Genomic DNA, 26,974 nt, shown 5'->3' with positions numbered 1-26,974 from the left:
AATTTCCTGATTGTCCATAGCGAATGCAACAAAATTCCTAAAATTTTGAGTTAGCTTTCCTTCCGGACAGAAGTTGTCACGGTTTCTTAAGAAAACTCGGACAAGATCTACAATAATGTTTACTTAGAGACCAGAAGAGGAGTAATAAGGTATCAGGAGCTAATGATTTTCCAGCTAATTAGCAGGAGACAAGACTGTGTTTCTCCTCTCCATTGCCTATAAGATCGTATACGGTATACAGTGTGTACGACTAAAATCTATGACCAATGAAGCAATTGGGCCATATGAATGGGGCTTTATAACATCACCTTTTTTTCGAACGCTCCCACGCCTCATTAAGGGAGTCGAAGGAGGAGTATCCTTCTGTTTTTTTGGTTCTTTTTCAGAATTAGCCGAAAGTTCTCAACGTTAGTTGGGTGGAAACAACTAACGTTGAGAACTTTCGGCTAATTCTGAAAAAGAACCAAAAAAACAGAAGGATACTCCTCCTTCGACTCCCTTAATGTCCGCTATGCTACTGACCCTTACGAAGTCTCATATTTGAACTTTATTGGGTAGATTTAAATATCGAATGTATTTTTTCCTGCCCATGGACCTTCACAGTATATTTGATGTTATATGCAAGGTACCTAAAAATCATAAACTGTCATAATTACCACTTTTTTCCTGCGTAGAGTACATCAAACGAAATAAAAATCCCTGAGATTACAGCTGAATAAGCAAATAAAAAACAAAAATTACATACAAATGGGTATATGTGCATGTATGTGTTTGTGTGCACATGTGAGTGAGTGTTTTGCATTCATATATTGTATAAAAAGCTTAAAATAATTATAAACAATTATACTCTTTATAATGGCATTGACATGATTTAATTAATTATGACAACAAAATGCCACATACACACAGACACACGAACACACAACATTTGCACACAAAAAAAGGTTTTAATTGTCAGCTTTATCAGCAATAAAAATAAAGTGAATTCTTTTCGCTTTATTACTCCCTGTGCTCTGCAATCACAATTATTAATCTTTCTGTGCTATGCTTTTTTATTTTTTTGTATGTATTAATTTTAATATCATCAATTAACTGGAGTACACCTTAATCATTGATATTTTCGATGGGCAAATGTAAACTTGTATATGAGTTTTTATTGAACCAAATATATATGTTTGGTTCATTTCACTTGGGTGTTGCTAAAATTGCACTAGAAGTGGTACGTAGGTGGTAAATCCAGGATTAAATCAGATCTCTGAAATCTTTAATTGACATTTTCGCAGATAAACTTACCTAAAATCATCAAAGTATCTACGGTTTATGAGCATGACAATTTTTGGACATTAGAAACATAAAAATTCCTTGAAATAATTAAAATATCCCTGCTATTAATTTTCAAATCACTATTTAATATAACATTTGTAATTCGATTTGTTCAATTATATAAGCAGTCAGTAATAAGCAGTCTTGCTGTTATAAGACATAAGTTCACGCAGAAAAATATATGTTAGATATATGTTTGGATCCAAACAATATATGTTTGGGACTGGTTGCAAACAAATACATGTTTAGATCCAAATATATTATGTTTGGGCACACATATATATATATTTGCAACATTTTGTAACATATGTCGATTTTATTTGTTTGGGTACCAACATATTTTTTATGTTAGAACATATTTTTTATGGGTGGAGGGAAGATTTTTGTCAAAAAGGGTAACAACAGGGCTCTCGTTTGTTTCATAATAAAGAGCTGTGTGTGTGGTGAAATAGAAGGCGTAGAAGCGACGACGGGAGGGTGAAAAAGTTTGTTTTTGCTTTTGTGGTGTGAATGCGATATGCGGCCAAACACGTGTGTTTTGTTCTTTGTTATTGTTGTTGCGATTTTTCATCACGAGCAGTCATTCTTTCAGTAGCAGTTAAAAAAACCAAAACGAAGAGGAAAAGAAAAAAATTTATTAATTATTTTTGTTATTTTTGCGAGAAAGACATTTTTCTTCAGTTTCCCCAAGGTAATCGTTGAATAAAGACGGTAAATTACGAGAATAAATCAGTTGTTTGTGTTTTGTTAAAGAAACTGTGGTTTTTAGAAAATTAAATGCCCAATACATTTTATAATTGGACATTTTATAATTGAATCAAAAAGGTGAATGGAAATTTTTAATTGCACAAGGAAGAAATCGCATTTACAATTGATAATAACATTATTACATTTTTCATATACATGCATATACTTGAAGTATGCCGATTTCCCGTTGATGATTACAATTATTATTGCTTTTGAGTTTGTCATTTCTATACATTTCAATAAAAGAAAAACCACTACTAGTTATAAATGTGTGGATGTCAGAGTAAGGCAATGGGTATCCCGTGAGCGTAAATTTACTCTGGGTCACCACCAGTTAGAGTCTACACGCTCACGGGATACCCATTGGCTTATACTGATGTATATGTATGTTTTTGTAGATTTTGGGTTTGTACATATATTTCACCTACGTAAACAAATATTTGTTTGCAACCAAACAAATATTTGTTTTGCAGGACCCAAACATGTTTAGTTTGGGACTGTTGCAAGCATATATGGAGAATATTGCAAATTGTTTCATATTTTATTTTCAAAAAAAAATTGAATTTTTCTTTTCTCGCTACATCAACGATTTTTGATACAAAGGTTAAATTCCCCAGTACAAATCCGCTCGCGAGCAAATTTTTGGTTGTTGCGGAAAAAAGTTATCGCGGTTTTACTTCTGCTTTTAAGAAAAAATTCTTATAAAAATGATGTACATAATTTTTTGAAAAACCTGTTTGCGGAACGAAATTAGAAGAACATTTCAAAAAAAACGCTTAAAATCTGGCTTCAAAATGTCAGCATCATTTAATGGTACACAGATCAATTTTTAATAATTATACATTTGTGAGATGGTTTTTATCAGGGATGGAAAATTAGCTATTTCAAAAAGTACTAAAATGGTACTTTTTTATATGAAAAAGTACTTTTTTTATTCTATTTTTTAAGAATAGAATAGAGTAAATAGAGTAAATAAACAGTAAGAATAGAGTAAATAAACAGTACAGTTAATAAAACATATAGGTAAAAGTATAAATGTACAGCCCTGCTCAAAGAGAAAAAGATGTCATTAAGAGAAATTTGGAAAAAAAAAATAATTTTTGACGAATTTTCGATATTTTATTTATTACTGAACTAAAATTCCATATGATTCCATATGGGTGTTTTTTAAGCCCGATAGAACTTGAAATTGTAAAAAATAACACAAAAAATTAAATTGTAATCAAATTTTTTTTTTTATTCGAAAGATCAATACGTGACATTAACATTTGAAAATGATTTCGGGCATATGGGCACCGCGGCTGTTCTTGACGAAGTGCATTCTGGACGTCCAATTTTTGGCCACTTTTTCGAGCACTGCTGGCCGTATGTCACGAATAACACGAACAATGCTGGCCTCCAAGGCATCAATTGTTGCTCATTTATCAGCACAAACCAGTAACTTCACGTAGCCCCACAGGAAATAATCGAGAGGTGTCAAATCGCACGAAATCAACTTATCGCCAAATCAACTTATCGCCAAATTTTGATTTCAATAAGTCGATGGTTGCGTTCGACGTATGGCACGTAGCGCCATCCTGTTGAAACCTCTCCTCCTCCGGATCAATGTCATCCATATTTTCAAACAAAAAATTATTGATCATGGTGCGGTAACGATCTCCATTGACCGTAACGCGAGCTCCGGCCTCATTCTTGAAGAAATAAGGTCCGATGATGCCACCAGCGTAAAAACCGCACCATACGGTGCATTTTTCTGGATGTAATGGAGTCTGTAGGGTCTCTTGTGGATTGGTCTCACTCCATATGCGGCAATTTTGCTTATTAACAAACCCGTTAAGCCAAAAATGCGCCTCATCGCTGAACACAATTTTGCGATAAAACAACGGGTCATTTGCCAACTGCTCTAGAGCCCAATCGGCGAAAGAACGACGCATATAATGGTCTCGTGGCTTCAATTCCTGCACCAGCTGGATCTTATACGGGTGTAGGCCGAGATCTTTGCGCAAAATTTTCCACGTAGTGGACGGACAGAGCCCCAATTCCTGCGACCGACGACGAATCGATAAATTTGGATTTTCTTTCACCCTTTCGTTTACAGCGGCGATTTTGTCTTCAGTACGCACATTCCTTCGACGTGCTGGTGTTATTGCATCCTCTAGAGAGTATGTGGTACGAAATCTATCCACAGTTCGACGAATGGCTTGTTCAGATGGACGATTATGTACGCCATACAAATGACGAAGTCGTCTATAAGTTGCGCGAATCGACGACTGATTTTCAAAGTAAATTTGGATAATTTCGTAGCGTTGTTCAAGCGTGAGTCTATTCATGATGATTTGTCAGAGTATACTGAAACAAATAAAAAAAGTTTCATCAAAATTTAATTTTTTGTGTTACTTTTTACAATTTAAAGTTCTATCTAGCTTAAAAAAACACCCTTTATTAGATAACTAAAAAAACATAAATTTTAATACATAAATTTTGGTATCAACAAAAACTGAAAGAGGACTGAAGTCGGTAAAATGTACCGTTCTGAGCAGAGTTGTTTTAGGAATTTAAAATATGGCAATTTCATCACAATTTTATAAACTTTTGTACACTTCAAGTCATCAAAACTTAAATTTTTGAAAAGAAATGCAGATATTCTGTAGGGGCCGTCATATTCTACAGTGGTAAATATTCTCTAAAATGTATGGAAATGGCTTATGCGTAAAATATACGACTAAAGGAGACAGTTGGCTTCTAAAAATAAACTTGGAAGAAGAAAGCAAGCTTTGTTAGGCATTATTTAAAGAATTCTTGCCAAAGCAGGATATACGGGTGTATCCTTCATCAGGAGGGATATACTTTTACTGAATATTAATATTTCAATACGAGTATAGAGTGCATCGATATTCCAATACAATCTTTCTGTATTCCCAAGTTTTAAATGGGGGTTCTCTTCAAATGAGCCAACTTTTTTACTTCAATTTTTGACTTTATTTTGTTTCCTTGTATAATTCTTATACCCTAGACAGACGGCAGAGTTAATTTGCATTAAAAATTCCTTAATTTGAATTAACTTTTTACCCTGACAGACGATAGTTTCTGCATTTATGAAACAGCTGTTTGTGTTGTTTGTTTGTACCCAGCAGACCATTTCATAAAGTTTTACAAAAGTTCGCCAAAATATGCGAAACAAATATACTTTCTACCATTGACTTTTTCACCACGATAATGCAAAAATAAATTTAATTTATTCGCGATATTTTCGAGTCTTTTTAATATTAAAAAATGTCGCAAAACTCTAAAGGAACATTTGAAGAAGATATTATTTTTGATAGAATTGGTATACTGGGTAATGAAATGCTTGTGAAAATAACAATTTTAAAAATAGATTTGACAGAAGGCGCGAAAAACGATTAGCTGCTATTCTATTCGAGAAAGACCACTACTTATTTGAAAGAAACGCGAAAATTTCTGATTTGTTTTCCTTTTTATACCTTTAGGCTAAGGAAGGTATATGAGGAAAAGTCAAAATTTTTTAGTTTCCATGAAGCCAAGGTTTGCACTATTATAATACGCGAACTATTGTAGTTTACCAGTAACTATGACTATTGCTGGATTAATTTAGATGTTTTTGTACAAAGCTCAAAAATTTAGCAAAAAAAATTAATTTACGTGGTAGTTACGACCGCGTAAAGGAAAAAACATAGGTAAAAACACGTTGAAGCTAAACAGGTTTTTTTACATTGCTATTCGATTTCTGATTAAACCATTCAAATGACGGACATCTGTCCAAAGTAAAAGTAGGAGAATACAAAATGAAGATTACACTTCTAATGTATCACTTTCCAAAATTTCCACTGTATTCACCTTTTATGGATGCTGACATTTTGAAGCCGGATTTCAGGTGTTTTTTGTATTTTTTATGTAACTGGGACGCGCATTCGGATATTTCGAAAAACCAATTATATGATTAAAGAACTCGCGATTTCGCATAATCTGATATGTATATTGAGTATGTAGCCCACACAGCAGCAGAGTAATCTACTGCCAAAGGCCAAAATTTAGTGCGATATTTTTTCTAAAAATTCTATTTTTTGGGTACAGTATTTACAATATCGTTTTGAGTGTGCTGGTACCCCGCGATATTTTAGTTTTTCGACGATCCGGATCATATGAATCACAGATCGTAAAAATCCATCTACTAGAACGGCAGAAATGGCTACTGCAAAAATTGAAAAATTTGCGAAAAATGTTTTTCAAAATATCGCTGACTAATTCGCGTTTTATGTGGATCGTTTCCATTTCAATGAAGAAAGTGAATCATCACTCGCGTTTGTGCGAAAACAGCGGTTTGAAAAATTTAGTGGCATGGGAGCTGTATCCGATTTATCCCAAAAATATTGTGTGATGCTACATCCACGGTTCTTGATGGATTTTATTGAAATATGTTTAGATCGATGTATTTTTTCGCGGTTGATAGTGAAATCGGATGCGCATAAAAAGTGTATGCACTTTGTGCAAAATATAAGCGTTATACAGTTTGTTGCACACTAAACTGCAGACGAAGCTACATCTTAGCGGCCAAAGTAAATCCTGGCAAATGTGTACAAATTAAAAGAGAAGAATTCGCTGTGTTGGTAAACCGCATGCGCATCAAGTGATTTTGGTGATTTCGCGATTTACACGCATTTCAAAATGAACATTACCCGATACAGTTTTATTTCAAGAGTATACCCCATTTAAAGGAACCCAACATTTATTTGAAAGACACCCATATTTTCCGCTAGATGTTAGCGTGTATTCGAGAAGTGATTAGAATAAAAAATGTGATTCTTTGCGTGAAAATTAACTAAAATAGAAAAATAACTCTAACCTATTTTTCCTACATTTTCTTCAACTAACTCACAAAATAAATTTTAATAAATATTTTCTCTTACAAAAATTTTATAAATTTCCTCAATATATTTTTTTGTTTTTGCTATAATATGAAAACCACTAAACGGATTTGTATAGTTTTGGTTTCATTTGAATCTTCGCGATGTATAGATTACGTACATATTTTTTATATATTTTTCAGATGCATAAACAGTTTGAATTTTATTAAAACAAGTTGCAAAGTACCAATTTTTTTAACTCTTTCTCAATTTCCGCGAAAACTTAAAACTTTTTCTCTAATGTTATGGTGCCTCAGTAATCATATATTACGTAGGAAGCCCCTAATTAAGAGAGTTTCTCAAAATAATGATTAGAGTCTTTTAAAGATTTTTTTCTTTTTATCAGAATTGAAACCGCCATAACTTTTGCGCGCAACAACCAAAATTAGTATCTCGAACAGATTTAAGAATGGGATTTTTTTCCCAATCTATGTACCAAAAATCTTTCATGTAGCTTAAAAAAAATTTTTAATATTTTTTCTTCTTATGGAAAACTAAAAAATTTTGTCTTTTCTTCATATACACTTTGATACGATGAAAATGTGCCTCATCGAAATAATGGTTTTAGACCCCAAGTATGTTTGGACGAAATGTGTTTCAGGCAATTTGGAGTCGGTCTGTCTGTCCGTCTGTCTGTCTGTCCTGCTGGCTGGAGCGCACGATAACTCTCGAACGGATGAACCGATTCAGTTCAAATTTTGGCTTTCGTAATATTTTGCCCAAACTTAGTTTATGTTCGAAGATGAGCTACATCGGTCCACTCCTTCCGGTACCTCCCCCACAAAAGTTTGAAAATGTTCGGAAAGTTTGTGCGCACGATAACTCTCGAAGAAAGTAACCGATTTGGTCCATACTTAGCACGTCGTGAAAATTCTATCAGACTTAGATGAGGTTCCAATATGGACTCAATCGGTCCACTCTTTCGGGTACCTCCCACACAAAATTTCGGAAAAGTTCAGTTTAGGACCTGTTCACAAATCGCTTTGATTTTTGCTGTAGTAACTTCTATTCACTGTCCTCTATACGACAGTACAAGTTTCATCAGGGGCAAGTCCATACTTGCTGAGAAAATAGCCTGAAAGTTACGAAAAACTCCTATGACACCGTTTGTAGTGGTTGGAGCGCAAGATAACTCTTGAACGGATCTGCCGATTCGGTACAAAATTTGGCCTTCGTAATATTTTGTCCAAACTTAGTTTAAGTTCGAAGATAAGCCATATCAGTCTACTCCTTCAGGTACCTCACCCCCAAGAGTTCAAAAATGTTCGGAAAAATTCTGCGCATGATAACTCTTGATGGTAGAGATAGATTTGGTCCATGCTTTACTCACCCCAGTATATCTACAAAATATATATCAGGTTCGAATATGGACTACATTTGTCCACTCCATCCGGTACCTCCCACACAAAATTTCGGATAAGTTCACTTTAAGACCTGATATCGAATCACTTTAATTTTTGTTGAAGCAATTTGCATTCGCTGCCTCAATTACGATGGTAAAAGTTTCTTTAGGGGTAAGTCCATACTTCTTGAGCAAACCGCCCGAAGAGTGTAAAAACCCCCTATGGCACCATATGTTGTGGCTGGAGATCCACTTCCATAACGGTCAATGTCGATCCATTCCTTTTAGTATCTCCTCCGCAAAACTTTTGATATTTAATCCTAATCAACATTTTTGTCGGTTTAAACGCCCAAAATTTTTAAACCCACCTAAATACATACGTATTTTGGGAAAAAATTGTTTCAATATTCACAGGCTGAGGGTATAACTCTGTCGGCAAAGCCGACTGATACTTTTTTACTTGTTTATTTTCTTAAACATGGAAATTTGACAAAAGACAATTGATTTTCAATGCAAATTGTGTCTCAGAGCATGAATATGCTCTCTCTCCTACATGAATATGGGCTCTCTTTTACAGCATTGCCATATTGAAATACCTAAATTCAGTTCAAATTTCCTTTGATTTTGTGCATTAAGAATGTGGATAATGCACGAATTAATTTGAATTAAGGCAGTTAATGCAAATTAACACTGCCGTCTGTCTAGGGCAGCGACGACCACAGAAATACAGCCAAAGCGAAACATGTATGAACGTATGAGTGAAAAAAGCAACAACCACATTATGTTTTTGTTTGTTTTCATTCATTTACACTGTACGTGAGAAAGAGAAGCAAATGCAAAAACAACTCAGTGGGCGCCCTCACTATACGGTCTAAGCAAAGAAGCTCGACCCTGGTCTAGGGTATTATACACATTGGATTTTTATGCAAATGAATGACTAAGTTTACTCCAAACACATGAAGCAATATAATACAAAATATGAAAACAATTTTGCGGGGTGTTCTATTTGTACAAGTATATTCCAATTTTGGTCCATATCGGTTCAGTATATGTATATCTTTCACCGATTGTGTTATAATTCGGACAGTTATAATTAAATAGCCTTAAAATTAAATACACGATATTTTCTTAGGCCTCTGATCAATTTAACCGATTTCGAGAAAATTCGATTCAGATTTGGATATAGCCCCCATATATACATATTTTCGTTCGATTTCGTGAATTTGATGCACTAAACACGCAGTGTATGTCAAATATTGATAGAAATTTGGAAAATGTGGCAGAATTCTGATCAGAAATAAATTTGCAAAATTATATAGAAATCGGTTGAAATTTGAATATAGCTCCAATACATATATTTTCGCCCGATTTGAGGCAAAGTATGTCCAATTTGGATGCAATTTAGAATGTGAGACTGAATTCATTCTAAAAATAAAAAATAATATCGATATCGGTTCAGATTTGGATATAACTCTTATGTATGTATATATATTTCGCCGATTTTGCTATAATTCACGCAATTTTAATCCAATCGCTTTTAAAATTGGCTTGTAATGGATTCTCGGCTTGCTGATTTTCTGTGCTCATTGTGAAAGAATCGGTTGAGATTTATACTATACATTCCCAAGAAAAAACTTGACGGTGTTGCCATATTTTCGGGAAATGTCCCAATTCTAATAAAAAATGTCCAAAAATGTATCCAATTTTTGCGATCATCAGAATAGGTTTGAATCAAATAAAATTGAAAAATTGTACTACCCATGCAAATATTGCGCAATTTTTTGGTTTAGTTTAGTAAAATGGAACATTCTGATAAATCCTACAACAAATTTGACCCGCTTTATTAGGAACGTGGGTTCAATTCTTAACATGGAAAAGTTACCAAGAACTTTCAGATAAAATCTAGAAATATTCAAACAAAAATGTTTTATAAACTTGCTTTAAATGACTTTTTGATTTCGTTAGATCTCTTCTGAGCTTCGAAAATTGTCTGAAAGCAAATACCAAGCTCAGATTTAATTTTTAACTATCCTTGCAGTACAAATTTACGTATTATCATGCTTTAAATGACTTTTTGATTTCGTTAGATCTTCTCTGAGCTTCGAAAATTGTCTGAAAGCAAATACCAAGTGTTAGCCATATTATTAGGATGGATAAATTAGGAAGGTCATTGAAAATAGTTGGTATTTTAGCTCAAGTTTCATTTTTTAACTATCCTTGCAGTACAAATTTAAGTATTATCATGCTCACAAATCCACCCTAGTTGACCACATGTATCATAAATATTTGAAAATTGGTCTGGAAGAATGTCTCTTCGACGACAATAAAGTAGAAAATTGTAACTGAACCATTGTAACTGTGGTGGATTTGTGAGCATGATAATACTTAAATTTGTACTGCAAGGATAGTTAAAAAATGAAACTTGAGCTAAAATACCAACTATTTTCAATGACCTTCCTAATAATATGTCTAACACTTGGTATTTGCTTTCAGACAATTTTCGAAGCTCAGAGAAGATCTAACGAAATCAAAATGTCATTTAATGCAGGTTTATAAAACGGTTTTGTTGGAATATTTCTTGATTTTATCTGAAAGTTCTTGGTAACTTTTCCATGTTGAGAATTGAACCCACGTTCCTAATAAAGCGAGTCAAATTTGTTGTAGATTGCGCAATATTTGCATGGGTAGTACAATTTTTCAATTTTATTTGATTCAAACCTATTCTGATGATCGCAAAAATTGGACACTTTTTTCTAAATTTTTTGTTATAATTGGGATATTTTCCGAAAATATGGCAACACCGTCAAGTTTTTTCTTGGGAATGTTGGCATTGTATAGGACTCTCAAAAAGTAAATAGTATGTATCTGCAATACGAACACATCAGAAGAAACCTTAACATATAAAAAGAAAAAAATTCGAACCTATTCTGATGATCGCTAGTGTATATGGGGTCGGTGTGCGTATTTCACCGATATAGTTATAAATCATGCATTTTAATTTCAATCCCTGAATGAATTTGGCTGTCTGTGTGCATGAAATCTGCTAAGATTTGGATATAAGTTACACATGTTCACGAAAGTTTAAGAAACTCACACAACGAATGTTCTACCAATTGCGAAACACTAAACACGGAATGTATGTCAAATGTTGATAAAATTTAGAAAATGTTTTCCTCTAAAATAATTTTTAGTTTTGAAATTTTCAAATGAAAACGTATGTATATTTTTGTGAAATTCAGAATGTGAACCATATCAGGAGGTTTCATTTGTGATCTCTCTCTATTAAATGTATGTACCTTGTGTCAATATTGAATATACATAAAATCAACTAAAAAACCTTTAAAATAGCTTTACGTAACGATAAACAACATTTTTAATTTTCATGATTTTTGGTCATATGTAGTATCTGTTGGTATCTGTAGTATTTGAATAATATCTTTAGTACATCAGATACTTGAGAACAAAAAAACAAATAAAGTTCTCACTCATTCATATGGAACACAGAACTGTTTCTATCAGTCATGTTATTGTAAGTATACACAACCCAAACAATATCATAACTGTTACACTCATTGCCACGTTTATATCATATTATGTATATCTGTTATGTATATGATATATCTGTTTTGTGGATACAAACAGTTATAATATTGCACATGTATAATAAATACTACGGTGACCAACAAAAATGGTTAGCGGGCACACCGTAATATTTCTTTCAAATTTTAATTAAGTTTGAAGATAGACTATTTCAAAAATTTAAAATTTTCGCTAAAATGCAGTTTAAGGGCTGTTCGATGGTTGTTTTAAATTTAAGAGAGTTGATTCTGATTACAACGATATATTTCTGTCGCGTGAAAGTCCATGCTTTCGGTCACGCTCAAAAAAAAATCCCACAGCGACCAAATAAAATGGTTGATTGGCACGATAACGCCTAAAATTAGATCCATGACCGACTATTTCAGCTGCCTTTCTCCCAAATATTTAAACATCTTTTGAAGGCCCGTGGTCATAGGTTTAAATTTCTTCATATTTTTTAAACAGATTTGGCTCTCAGCAACAATAGCCAAGTATTGTATTTGTACTGTATTATATTTCTTTTCGAGAGAATTAGAGAATATTCTTTTCAAATATAACTTTTTTACTCTAATATAAACTTGTTAATTTCATTAGGAAATTCCCATTTCATGGCAACAATAAATAAATTCTTATCATTTTGTTAATCTATTGAAACTATTATATTCATAAATATCAAAAGTGCTCAGAATTATGCATAAATATTATTTTGCCATAAATATTGTATATTTCTTTGATATTATCCGTACGATAAGATGCCGGCGATTCATAACACTTGTCTTCGTGAACAAATGTTATGTTATTCCAAAATATTATCTCACGGAACAAGTTTCTCAGACACAATTAAGTTGACAGCGTAGTGTGATGATCCCATCCCATCATCACGCTCAATGTTCGTCTGCCAAATCAATAACAAATTTGCATAAAAAATTAGTCGCAAACTGCCAATAAATCGGCGTATTCACTAACCGAAAACTATAGGCGTTATTAATATTCGCTTTAAATCCAAATAAAAAGTGAAACAAAAGCAATTTAGAGTTATTTTTTATTGAAATTTATATGAGAAAATGTCACCAGAAAACTGCTACGATAAACATCTGATAAATTTAATTATAAATATTCTCACGATTAAAATCATGGTTTCAGGTTCATCGAGAAAAGAAATAATAAATAAATAAGCAATATGCAAAATAGCCCAAACCACAAGCAAAAAGAATGCTTACCGAAAAAGAAATCAATATGAACGCATGTTATTTGCTGGTGGACGTCAGAGTGATCTATGGACGGTAGTTGTTTTCCTCAAATATTCATAATTTTAAGATTCGATTATTTTGTTCCGTTACTTTTGACTTTTTTAGATGACATTTAACAAATGTTTTCGATAGAAAATAAATTTGCTGGGTACGCTATCAGTACTATGAGTATGTGGATACAAATACACGTTAAAAAACTTGATAAATTAAATGTGGGATTTATATAATGGAAATAGTAACACAAGAGACTTATCGGGTTCTCTGTTTCATTTTGTACTTTCCACCATAGTATGGAGGGTATACTAAGTTTGTTGTTTTTTTTTGTAACGCACTGAAATAATCATTTGCGACCCTATAAGGTATATATAGTCTTGATCACGGTAAAATTCTGAGTCGATCAATGTATGTCCGTCCGTATGTTGTGATCAGTCTAGCATCCATAAACGCTAAAATCTTGGAAAGATGTGTCTTTTGTTTGCAGGCAACTCAAATTCGATGATGGGCTATATCAGTCCATGTTTTGGAATAGCCTTCATATAACGGTACCGCCCGATTTCAAATTTATTGATGTTTTTAGTCAAGACCGAACTAGCTATAATTTGACATTTAGGCTCCTAGTGACTAAACAACGCATATTCCAAAAGTTTCGGACACACGTCCATGTTTCGGTATAGCCCCAATATAGATTTTCGGTATTTTAAGAATTTTAGCTACAATTTGGGTGCCACCGTGGTGGAATGGTATGCACGCAGAAGGTCGGGGGTTCGATTCCCCTGCCAAGCAACATCAACCATTTTTCAACGGTGGCAAAATACCCCTCAGTAATGTTGGCGACATTTCCTGAGTATTTCAGCTTTGATAAACTTCTCCACAAGTGGTGTCTTAAGACACGCCGTTCGGACTCGGCGATAAACAGTAGGTCCCATATCATTGAGCTAAATATGAATCGGGGTGCACTCATTGATATGAGAGAAGTCTCCCTTGTCCCGTATGGGATGTTGTGGAACAATGTTGTTTGTTGTTTTACAATTTTAAACCGAAAAGGCTTTAATTTGACATTTGCGGTTCTTCATTAAAATAGGTCCATGTTTTGGTATAGCCCCATATAACGGTATCAGAGTCTAGCTACTGCAGCTGTTGTTTGACGGAACTACCCGTAATTTAACATTTGAGGTTCGCAGAGGTTCAAAACTTTTCCAACAAAATTGTCAAGATAGGTCCATACTTTGATATAGGTCCCATATAAAGGAACCACCTTGTTGAACACATTTTTTAGATTAGATAATTTAGGCATTTGGGGCATCCGTGGTCGAAAAATTTTGCACTTAAAATTGTGAACAGGAAACTAATTATTCATGTTTAGTTAAGAATATTTTACATAGAAAAAATATTTCAAGAATTTTTACATATTTTCGTTCGTGATGTAGCTTTTTCATACTATACAGGTACCTCACATAAGATACATGTGCAGTTTCTTATATCCATACGAAAGCCACTATTTTTTCAAAAATATGTAAGATTTTCATGATATGCCAAATTACTTTCCTATTTTTCCCCTATATTCATATTATTTCCTCTCTTGTTTGGTAAATTCTCTAAACCAGAGCTAAGCAAAATCGAGAGAGAAGCAAATTTAAGGGAGAATTAATATTTAATTTTTCTTGATGTTTCATTACTTGTTTCAACATTTTTTAAACATTAATGTTGTCTAAAATCGTCCACAAAGCAAATTATTAAAAAATATGAATAAAAATTGCATTAACTTTTAATTGTTTATGGTTCACAAAAAACTTAGAGTACTTTTTCACAATTTGCCTGTGTCCTAGCACACAGGCGTGTTCACCCCTACTCTAAACTTTGTTCTCGTGTTGTTTTGAATGGTCTCACCATCACATTGACACTGTAACAACCCAGCAAACCAAATGTCGGATGTCCGACATATCGGAACAATTTCGGAATCAAAATCGTTCAGATTTCGTATCGATTTCTATACGATTTTTCGTAAGGGAATTCGTTCAGATTTCGTTACGATTTCGGAGAAAATGTCGGAAGTAAATTTCCCTTCGAATATGCCAAGGTTTTTCTTCCGATTTCGTTACGAATTCGGATCGATATGTCGGAAACAAATTTCCCTTCGCACAACAACCACCTTTTGTATATATCTAACAAGCAACATTTTAGTTTGTTGTCGAAAAAGAAAATGGTTGGTTATAAAATTCGCATATAAATTTTTTTAATATTTTAAATATAAATGCAACATATAATAATTCAAGCTAGTGCTGATAGACTCAACATATTCGTACACAAAGTTTACATTGTTCTACTATACAAAATGATAACAACAGTGAAAATCATTAGATGTCTTTGAAATTATAATCTTCCAATAAAAAACACAACAACAAAAAATTATCAATAAAAAAGAGGCATCAGAGAAATTTTTTTTCCTTCGATAATCATACGAAATTATTCCAAAATCCTTCAGAAATCTTTACGAAAGTTCGGAAGGTACGCCAGATTTTCATACGACATTATTCCGAAATCGTTCAGAAATCTGTACGAAAATTCGGAGGAAAAAAAATCGCATTCCGAATTTCCCAAGGATTTTCTTCCGATTTCGTTACGAATTCTGACCGAAATCGATCCGATTTCGCTCCGACATTTCGTTCCGAAATTATGTCAACCACTTCATACAACTTTCGTTAAGATATCGTTACGATTTCGGATCAGATATCGGACGTAACGTCCGAATTTTGTTCCGATTTCGTTACGATATCGGTACGATTGGTTTGCTGGGAAGAAACCACAACACACACAAACAACAACTACCACCTGGTAAAAATTAAAGGAACTTTATTTTTCATTATTCTTTGTTTTTTGTTTCTTTCATTTGTTGTCTTTGATTTTTATACTTTTTGTTTTCTTTTCTGATTTGTTATAATTTTTAATTATTCCTTATGTTGTAGTGGTTTATACTGGTTCTCGGGCATTTTCTTAATTTCACTTGGCTAAACCAGACATGTGTTGTGTTTGTCAATACTCACAATATTATACGTGCCATTTATAACAAAGTTATGTAGAATGTGTATATGAGAATTATAAGCAACCAAATCAAAAATTTTAGTAACAATCGCGTGATCAGGGTTCGGAAGAATAACATATTATTCGCCTGCTCTAACGATAGCGGAACATAATACAAATTCACGGAAAGATCGCCCAGAAGCATAGCAGAAGATTTGTCGTAGCGTTTGATTATAAACAATGATTTTTGAGAATTGTCTACGAATGGCAAATTATTCGCGTGGGTGAATTTTATCTAAAAATTCGCTAAACGATCGCTGGAAAGAAGCGCAGAAGAACAATCTGATCAAAAAATCGTCCAAAAAACCTCCAATGGTTTGCAGAAACTGTCGCAACAATTGTTGTTAGTTAGTTCTATCGCGAAAGAATAATTAGCGATTCTTCTGGAAGACCAATTAATTGCAGGCGAACTCGCCTACAAATCTACCGCGAATAACCAACCTAATGTAAGTGTTTATGGAAAGCGAATCGCGACCAAGATTCGCTAACGAATCTTACGGAAGATCTTAAGTAGAAGCAAATATAAAGAAAAAATTAAAGTAAATTTAATTTTCATTCTTCTTTGTTTTTTGTTTCTTTCATTTGTTGTCTTTTTTTAACCCCTTTTGTTTTCTTTTCCGATTCGTTATGAATTTTAATTATTCCTTATGTTGTAGTGGTTGCATACTGGTACTCATTCACTTTCTTCATTTCACATGGCAAAATCTGGACAAACAACTTCTAGTATGCATTTTTTGAAAGTACATACATATTTAGACTACAAAACCCCTAGTAGGGGTTTGTCCTGTCAGATCCAGTTCGGATTTTATGGCCTCATCTAAACCGGGCTAAATCTACACTTTTTTACATTTATCAGGCCTTTATCTCAGGAACGAATAGGAATTTGGCCTTGCTATCTTTAGCAATATTGTAGCCCTAAACTAGTAAAACTTATATTTTGAAAAAAACCACATAAGAAAAACTCCATCTAGGGCATCAAAATCTATAAAATATAGAAAATTTTACATAATTGCTGAAATTCTGGTCAGTATCGGCTAAACTATTGGGAGTTGAACCAAGTAACCTTTTGCAAAAATCTTCCAAATAAAGTTCTCAACAATTCTTTAGAACAGTCTGAAACTCTGAAATGCTTACTTCATGTTGTTTCAGCGGTATTTTGCATCATATCTTTTACAACACGTATTTCAAACACAGTTCACACCAACAGTTTATTCTCGCATTTCGGATTTCACTACATTATTGACATTTTTATTAAATCGTCTTTGAAAAATATACTGAAAACAACGGCATAGACATTTTACAACAATGACATGTTCTGAAGAGTTGTGTATTACATTCCAGGAAATATTTTTCGGTATTTTGAAGATTTGACATAAGTTTCTCGACAAAATTGGCTGAATTTTTGCATTGAGGGTTCCTAATTGACAAAAACATTTTCTGATATAAATTATGAACATAGGTCCACGTTTTAAGATAGCCCCCCATAGAAAGGTACCGCCCGATTTTCGGTGTTTTGAAGATTATAGCCACATTATCCAACCGAATTAGCTGATATTTGGTATTTACTCTTCGCCAGGGGTGCGAAATATTCCTACAGAGAATTGTGACTATTGTCCACATTTTTATATAGCCCCCATGGAACGGTACCTCCCGATTTTCGGTGTGGGTTTGTTAAGATCATGATTTCTTATAGGCAAGTGGGGGTATCTCCTTTCGGATGTGCTCTGATCTTATGTCCGATATTTCTCACAGTGTACACGTGTTGTTGTAGTGCAGTTTTTGTGAATCATTTGAAAATTTATTCATTTCAGGAAAAAAAATGATTTTTATCTTCTGTTTTTATCGTGAAATGACGTTTTGTACGATAAACAAATCAATAGCAATGGCTGGCCAAGTTTCTTCGTCATCATGTCTTGCAGTGGTCACACAGACACAATTCATTAACCATTTAGGTATTTTATGTCTGTCTGTCTGTCTTTACTCCAACGAAGATCTTACTGGACTAATAAAAACCAGAACTAACTACCAAAAGCAAAATAATGAATCAAAGATTTGAATTCGAATCGATTTGTGGTATTCAAATCGCATGACATGCAAATATTGTTGCATGTACAGCAAAAGTTTTCTGCAAATTTTTGTTCCACAGACATAGTTATTGGTCTGTCTGTGTGTCTCTCTATATGTCTGTTTGTTTTTTTAGTTAAGAATTTCGTTGTCTTTATTGGAGAGAAAAAAACTTGAACTTGAAAATATAATTCCAACATATTGCCTCTATGTGTTCACTCGCTTTTTGGCTTTGTAGGTTAAATGCATTACAATGGATTTACTCATAAGGTATGAATATGTCTACAAGAGATATGCCAATAAATCTGCCAACGTCCTTGCTGTTTTACATTTCCAACAATCGCTACTGTTGTGCAAGAGCTATGAAGAATTTAGAAAGTAGATCAAAACGGTGGGTTTAGAATTTTAAGCTGAACGTTTATTATACCCTCCACCATAGTATGGAGGGTATATTAAGTTTGTTTTTCCGTTTGTAACGCATTGAAATACTCATTTGCGACCCTATAAAGTATATATATTCTTGATCAGGGTAAAATTCTAAGTCGATCTGAGCACGTCCGTCCGTCCGTCCGTCCGTCCGTCCGTCCGTCTGTGGTAATCACTCTAGCATCCACAAAAATAGAGATAGGACGCTGAAATTTTGGGAAAATGCGTCTTTTGTTTGCAGGCAGGTCAAGTTCGATGATGGGCTATATCGGTCCACGTTTTGGTATAGCCCCCATATAACGGTACCCCCCGATTTACGCTATTTTGACGTTTTTAGCTACATTTTCAGACCGATTTGGCTATAATTTGACATTTATGGTTCTTAAGTGTCAACAAATATATATAACAAAACTTGTGGACATAGGTCCACGTTTTGGTATAGCCCCCATATAACGGTACCCCCCGATTTGCGGTATTTTGACGTTTTTAGCTACATTTTTAGACCGATTTAGCTATATTTTGAAATTTAGGGTTCTTAAGTATAAATAAACTTATATAACAAAAGTTGTGGACATAGGTCCACGTTTTGGTATAGCCCCCATATAACGGTACCCCCCGATATGCGGTATTTTGACGTTTTTAGCTACATTATCAGACCGATGTAGCTATAATTTGACATTAAGGGTTCTTAAGTGTTAATAAACTTATAAATTAGAAGTTGTGAACATAGGTCCACGTTTTGGTATAGCCCCCATATAACGGTACCCCCGATTTGCGGTATTTTGACGTTTTTAGCTACATTTTCAGACCGATGTAGCTATAATTTGACATTTGGGGTTCTTAAAAGTCAATAAACTTATATAACAAAAGTTGTGGACATAGGTCCACGTATTGGTATAGCCCCCATATAACGGTACCCCCCGATTTGCGGTATTTTGACGTTTTTAGCTACATTTTTAGACCGATTTAGCTATATTTTGAAATTTAGGGTTCTTAAGTATAAATAAACTTATATAACAAAAGTTGTGGACATAGGTCCACGTTTTGGTATAGCCCCCATATAACGGTACCCCCGATTTGCGGTATTTTGACGTTTTTAGCTACATTTTTAGACCGATTTAGCTATAATTTGAAATTTAGGGTTCTTAAGTATCAATAAACTTATATAACAAAAGTTGTGGACATAGGTCCACGTTTTGGTATAGCCCCCATATAACGGTACCCCCGATTTGCGGTATTTTGACGTTTTTAACTACATTTTCAGACCGATGTAGCCATAATTTGACATTTGGGGTTCTTAAAAGTCAATAAACTTATATAACAAAAGTTGTGGACATAGGTCCACGTATTGGTATAGCCCCCATATAACAGTACCCCCCGATTTACGGTATTTTGACGGGTTTAGCTACATTTTCAGACCGATTTAGCTATAATTTGACATTTAGGGTTCTTGAAAGTCAATAAACTTATATAACAAAAGTTGTGGACATAGGTCCACGTATTGGTATAGCCCCCATATAACGGTACCCCCCGATTTACGCTATTTTGACGGGTTTAGCTACATTTTCAGACCGATTTAGCTATAATTTGACATTTGAAGTTCTTAAATGTCAATAAACTTATGTGGCAAAACTTGTGGACATAGGTCCACGTTTTGGTATAGCCCCCATATAACGGTACCCCCGATTTACGGTATTTTGACGTTTTTAGCTATATTTTCAGACCGATATAGCTATAATTTGACATTTAGGGTTCTTAAGTGTAACTAAACTTATATAACAAAAGTTGTGCACCTAGGTCCAAGTTTTGGTATAGGCCCCATATAACGGTACCCCCGATTTACGGCATTTTGACCTTTTTATCTACATTTTCAGACCGATTTAGCTATTAATTGACATTTAGGGTTCTTAAATGTCAATAAACTTATATAACTAGTGGACATAGGTCCATGTTTTGGAATAGCCCCCATATAACGTTACCGCCCGATTTCAGGTATTTTGAGAATTTTACCAACAAGTTTTAACCGAATTATCTGTAATTTGAACATTTGACATTTGAAATTCTTAGTGGTCACCACACCTCTCCACCAAAAATTGTCAAGAAAGCCCCCATATAACGGTAACTCCCGATTTTCAGTAATTTGATGATTTAAGCTACAATATTAAACCGAACAAGCAGTAATTTGACATTTGAAGTTCTTAGTGGTCACAACACCTCTCCATCAAAAATTGTCAACATAGGTCCATGTTCGGATATAGCTCCCATCTAACGGTACCTCCCAATTTTCAGTAATTTAGCAATTTTAGCTACAATTTTTAACAGAACTAACTGTAATTTGACATTTGAAGGTTGTAGTGGTCACCACACATCTGCATCAACAATTTTCAACATAGCCCCAATATAACGATACTTCCCTATTTTCGGTACTTTGAGAGTTTTACTTAAAATGTTTAACCGAACGTAGGTCCATGTTTTTGTATAGCCCCAAAACAAACCTCCCGATTTTCCGTACCTTAGCTTTATTTTTTGGACGAAATTTCTGTAATTTGAAATTTAAAAGTCAACAAAAATTCTGCAACAAAAATTGTTCATTTAAGTTCATATTTTCGTATAGCCCAGATACCTCCGAACTAGCTGTTAATGACATTTGAAGTTCCCACGTTATGTACCGATTTTCGATATTTTAAGGATTCTAGCTAAATTTTTTAACCAAATTAGGAGTTATTTGACATTAGAGGCTCCCATCAAAAATTGTCAACATAGGCCCATGTTTTATTATAACCCCTATATAACAGTACCTCCCAATTTCTAGCCCACCGAAAATTGTCAACAGTTAGATATAGGCACCATAAAAAAGGGCCTCCCGAATGAAGCATTTTATGTACATTATCGACATTTTAACGTACTCACTTAAAGTTGGGGACAGGAATGAATATTTTATGGTGGAGGGTATGAAAAGTTCGGCCCGGCCGAACTTAATGCTTTTTTACTTGTTTTTATGTTCTCTTCGTAAAAAATGGATATGTCGCCAAATTTATTAACACCACGATAAAACAATGTAATAATGATGGTATTACATTCGAGGGGAACTAGAAAACTTTCTGGCCTATACAACACGCAGTGTCGCCAGGCGTCATTTGACATTTTTTTGGAAAGTTTGACTGTTTCACAACTTTCGACCTCGATAATCACCGCAAGAGTGCATTGATCAAATTAAACCTTTGTATGTCAATAAGGGGACATCCTATATTAATATGAAAAACTGGTTTAATGAATGCAATCGTGTCCGACATTCGCAAAAAACGAAGGTCGTGAGGGTCGCCCAAAATCCGCCCTTGTGCCAGAAAAAAATAAGCCGTGTGCGAACGGATACTGCAAGATCGCCATGTTATATACCGTGAGATAGGACATTTCTTCCACCAACTAACATTTGATATTGCATGAACACCGGGCCGCAAAACTGGATTTTTCTCGCTGGATCCAGCAAAATTGGTCAATCGCTCAAGAAGGTTCTTGTGGATTTGTGCAAAGAAATTGTGAATAAAAGCAACACGGTCCTTCAAACGACATTTATGAAATAGTCACAGACGACTCCTGGATCTATGCCTAGGAGCCCGAAACAAACCAGGAATCAATCGTGACAGTGTGGCGACTATACGGCTTGAGACATGTAGAATGGTTAATTGAAGTCTGCTGAAAAATTCGAAAACGAACAAGAGAAGACGAATCGTTCTGCATCATGACAATGCGAGCTCTCACACATCGATTCAAACCAGCGCACAGTGCGAAATTTGGGAAGTTTAGTGGAACTTTATGGGGTTTTTAAAGTACATGAAATTAATTAAACTTTTATTGAATTCGTTAGCTAAGTACTCCACTGCAAATGGTCCATACTCAGTTTGCCGATATACTCCACGAAACGACTTAAAAATGCACTTAAAGTTGCAGTTCTGTTTAATAATTTTTGTTTTTGTAAGAAATGTATTTTTGATTCATTAAAAACATGGAGTGGCGCGGACAAATGGTAAGTCAGTGTACCATGATTTATTTTCCTTAATATTTTACAAAACAATTATGATATTTTACACTTTAAAAAATGCAAAAAACCCTATTGTTTTCGTACAATTATAGTCGGAAAGAAGTGATTTTTTGAAGTTTTCAAAATTATAATTTTTTATTTTCGGTGGACATTTCAAAAATGAGTTATACCCCGTTTATATATAACCGGATTTAACAAACCGACTGGGTTTTAAATGTCAATTCCATTGCTTATATTTCAAACAAATCCTTATAAAGAAGGTTAACCCTGCAAAAAGCTCTAATATAAACAGCATATTACGTACATTCACGTGTTAAGATATATATAATATGAAAGATTGGATTCTCCTCTGTTCGCAAAGCTATAAAACTGCTGCGGTATCGCGCGCCGAAAATCCCTTACAAAACCCATGATTTTGGGAGGACTTTTTTTGCTGGGATTTGTCAATGGAAGTATTTGTTTGCACAACTTCTAATTTCGGAAATAAAACCCTTTCAACCCGATGAATTTTGTTTATTTTCGAAGTAATCAAAAAACAAAATTTGAAAACAAGTAACAGAGGGCTATAATTGGACGGGACGACCATGTGATACCCTACACCACTACCTCTGGCCACTAATGTTCCACTAAATTTCTTTTTATAACTGCGACATATTTAAGCCATTAGGTCATACATACATACATATAGACGGTTCACATACAGTAACAGCCAAAACAAAAGCACCTCCTCGTTTCGGGAAAAACACATTTTATGTTTCTATGCTACATACAAATCATAATGCATTTTTCCCTTCCAACACTCATATCTCAGTCACTTTTGTTCCGATCAATTTGAAAGTTTTACCACATATTCCATGCTAATTATTTTTTAAAATAGGCCAATAACAATTTTTTCGGTTTTATGATAGCAAATCGTTATTAATTATAATAATACAAAAAGTATCATTCAGAAAAAACTATTTCCCATAAAAACTTCTTCTTATCAATGGCACACACTAAAACACTAATAGAGGCGGTAAAATATTTGTTAATAGGTGTGGTATTTTGTTAGATTAAAAAATACGCTCTATTAAACATTTTCTGTTTTGATTTCAAAAACAAAGTATTGAAATAGCTACTCATTTTTTTCAATGAATTTCCCTGGACCCGAACCATTTTTGCAAGAATTCTACTTTCTGCGCGAAATTATATTTCAATCAAATGTAAAAAATATTAGTTTTTTTTAATTCCAATAATTTATAGACATTTCCTTGTTTTGGTTACATATACCGGTGACACTAACATTACAAACAAAAATTATTTTCTATGTGGTTGATGTTTAGTTGTATTTGTTGTAGCATTTACTTTACCTTATATTGTTCTGTCATGTGGTGTGGTATTTATACCCTACACCACAATGTGGTGTAACACCGCGAAATATTAGTCGTATGCCCTCAATGTGGCATACCAAAATTCATATCTCGACGAGATAAAGCGATTTTGATATGTGTGTCCGTCTGTCCGTCCGTCCAGTGAAAATTGTACGCACGCAATTAGGGACCAATCTCCACGAAATTTTATATGGAGGTCGGGTTCATACCACAATAGACCCCTATAGTTTTTGGCGATAATCATGAAAAATTTAGGGGGTGGAATGGACCAAAAATTAAATTTGTATCCAACTCGGAGCGAAATTTTATAAAGGTTATGGGTTTACGACTAAAAAGTAGCTTGAAATTTAACGTGATGGTCAGATAATATTCAGAAGGTTTGTGTAAAAATTGGTAAAGTTTTTAGTTTATCTTTATTCCTGGCAACTATGTTAAACCAATGTAAGTTATATTTAGAAGAGGAACGCTTGACCTTTCCATTGATGCTAATTATGTTGATTAACGTGGTCAGATAACAGAGTTGCATCCTAGTATTCACAGGGATCCCTCAGTTTTAATTGTGGGCAGTATAACCTTAATCACGCTAGAGATCGCAGTTATAGTTCAATACTGACACATGTTTGCACGAGGTAAAAGTTTTGGTAAAGGATAGTGCCAATTGTTGATAATGATCGGATAGTATACATATAGCATGTTAAAATTACCATAACTTTTGTGGGAAAAATATAAAAATTTAATTTTTAATCATTAATTTAAATTCTGAGGACATATTCGGACAACTTACGAAAACTAAACTTGAAAACTAACTCTAGACATCTCACTTGATGCAAATTATATCAATGTAGCAGGTAGATAAAGGAACTACTCTTTAACATCCCAGTGTGCTTTAACTAACTTTAAATGGAAGGCGATTACACCTGGATGCGGATTCTTAAACTACAATGTTTACTCTAAATTATTTGTTGAAAATTGGAATGAAAATCACCCCAATTTTTTTTTGATTTTTTAGGATGTGCATAATAATAAACAAATTATATTGCAATTTATGGAAATGCGTAATTTTAAACACAAACTATTGCAAAAATAGTAGTTTCAACAGAATACTGTTTAATTTCAAACATAAAGTGTTGCAAAAACTGTTATTCCAACAGAAAGTGCTTGAAATTAAACACAAACAATAGCAAATTCATTTTCGCACAACAAAAAAATGTTTATTATTCAAGCAGAAGAACAAAAACACGATTACTTTTCCAAATCGGGTAATAATACTGTAATACTGAATTTTTCATAATTTTCAAAATAAATATTGAACAAAACGAAAATTAGTATAAAGTAATTGTATTGGTATGAATCAACCACTATAACTTTGTTAACGGATTTGAAAAAAAGGTTATTCGAAAGATATTATTCAGCCATTTAAAAGGAAGCGCCCGTTAAGGTTTTTTCCTTCCATATAAATCGCCCCGCCCTAATGTATCTATATATGTATATAAAAAAGGATGATGTTAGTTACTACGCTTATAACTCAAGAACGGCTGAACAGATTTTGACAATTCGCACCAATTCGGAATGGTCTCATGGCAGAAAAGGATAAAACCTAAACAAAATCGCGAAAATTTGCGAAAAATTTGCAAATATATTTTTTCATGAAAGTTAGTTTTCCACAAATTTCTATCGAGATTCGCGTTTGGAGTATTCCTTGACACTTATTTGGACAGTTTTTTGTAAGCCTCTGTTTTGTCAATTTTCGAAAGTTGTATAGAATTTTTTATTTACAATCAAATCGATTTTCAGCGAAAAATTGTTAAAAGGAGAGGGCTTAGCTTAGAGTTTGTAAAGATTAGTAGTGGTTTCCACAGTTTTGAGGAAAAAAGTACAAATCCACAAAATTGGTGGGTTATTTGAAAAATCAAGAGCTCCGAGGTAATTTCATTGGAAGTGAGGTTGTGGCATATATTTATGTATACTTTTAAACTGTAAGTAAAAAGATCAACTTCCGATTTATGCGGTATAAAATTTACGCTGTACCAGATATATATTGATACTGTCATGATACTAAAAAATCATATCCGCACTGAAAAGGTGTATGAATTGAATCAGTTTAGTTCCCGCAGAGCTGGAAGGCAATTACAAATGACCAACTACATACATACTATGTACACTGGTACTGTTGATACACTGTATGTATGTACATCAAGGATGATATTCAAAATTGGAAAGAAAAAAAACAAGAAATCGGAGGTACTGGAGATTTTTTTGGTCGAATTATCTGACAAATATTCTTTATCGGGCGACATAAGTAGGTTAATACTTATTAAACGTTAATAAGTTAATTTGATATTATAAGTTAATGATATTAATTTGACTATGTTATTTACGTCGAAATTAAATATAGGGTGACCAAGTAATCGACAACAGTCACGAGTTATTGTGACAAGACTTCAAGCATCCGAAACACACAGAGAACGGCAACTAATAGAATAGCTCTGCTAACAAGGATCAATGTACCAAGTACTGGATAGTACAGTCTCAGTCAAAATTCAAGTACTGCATTTGTCCGTGTTACCAGAGCCATTGCATCTAATTCCGAACTTGCAATGCAAGCAGAATTCGGGAGATCACGTTAAACAGAGAAGTCAGAAAAAAGCTGACGAAGGTGGTTACCTGATAACGATCGGATCTTTCTGCTCAAAATAGGGTAATTGATTAAAACGCAAATTTAAATAAGCACTATATTCAGCATTAAATTCAAATTCCTACGATCGCATTCCTACCTACGAATTCAATTACTTGAGTGAAATATCGTGTTCGGTGGTGAAAACAAAAATTGTAGA

General features: G+C 33.8%; 1 long non-coding RNA gene across 1 annotated transcript in view; it reads right to left on the bottom strand.

Annotated features, from left to right (window-relative positions):
• Positions 1-3,281: 3,281 nt before the first annotated feature.
• LOC141393097 (uncharacterized) overlaps positions 3,282-26,974 on the bottom strand; it is a 55,274-nt gene continuing 31,581 nt past the window's right edge. The window contains exon 2 of the long non-coding RNA XR_012409996.1: positions 3,282-4,419. This is a non-coding gene — a long non-coding RNA (uncharacterized lncRNA). The remainder of the gene's footprint in view (positions 4,420-26,974) is intronic.

Source organism: Musca autumnalis, unplaced genomic scaffold (genome assembly GCF_047663935.1).
Source record: "Musca autumnalis isolate F117 unplaced genomic scaffold, ASM4766393v1 scaffold_2, whole genome shotgun sequence".
Taxonomy (NCBI): domain Eukaryota; kingdom Metazoa; phylum Arthropoda; class Insecta; order Diptera; family Muscidae; genus Musca; species Musca autumnalis.
The sequence above is the reverse complement of the archived record's forward strand: the minus strand, read 5'-3'. Positions and strand labels throughout refer to the sequence as shown.